Raw genomic sequence first — 441 nt, forward strand, 5'->3', positions numbered from 1 at the left:
GGCGGGGCAGCGTGAAACGGTGCCTTTATTGCTCCCACCCCAAACACGTTCCCGCTGGCAGCGCGGCAGTGAAGAGCAGGGCCAGGCTGTGCACAGCACCCGGCCCCCCGTGCCCCAGGCAGGGCAGGGAGACCCTCCGCTGCCCGGCTTCTTCCAGCGCCGCTCTGGCCCCTCGCCCGGCTGTGCCATCTCAAGGGGCTTCTCCAGGTCCCGGCTCTGCTCTGGAGCAAGTCCCTGCGTGGAAATAAAGCTGCCCCTGCCTGGGACAGCACCTCCGTTCCCGGCCCCAGGGACCCGGCGGGACACTTTTCCCGGCCCCCCACAGCACATCCTGCGGCCAGGGGCCAGCCCCGCTCGGGCCCCTGTGGTGCGGCACCCACGGCTCCTGCCCAGGGCACCCACGGGCACCCCTCCTGCCGCAGCAGTCAGCATGCTCAGCCC

The 441-nt window shown here is 71.4% G+C and overlaps 1 protein-coding gene across 1 annotated transcript in view; it reads right to left on the reverse strand.

Moving 5' to 3' along the window:
- Positions 1-441, reverse strand: part of LOC104835498 (interleukin-17 receptor C-like) — a 7789-nt gene that overhangs the window by 4039 nt on the left and 3309 nt on the right. The window lies entirely within an intron of this gene.

This window comes from Haliaeetus leucocephalus, unplaced genomic scaffold, assembly GCF_000737465.1.
Source record: "Haliaeetus leucocephalus isolate CR32 unplaced genomic scaffold, Haliaeetus_leucocephalus-4.0 Scaffold2, whole genome shotgun sequence".
Taxonomy (NCBI): domain Eukaryota; kingdom Metazoa; phylum Chordata; class Aves; order Accipitriformes; family Accipitridae; genus Haliaeetus; species Haliaeetus leucocephalus.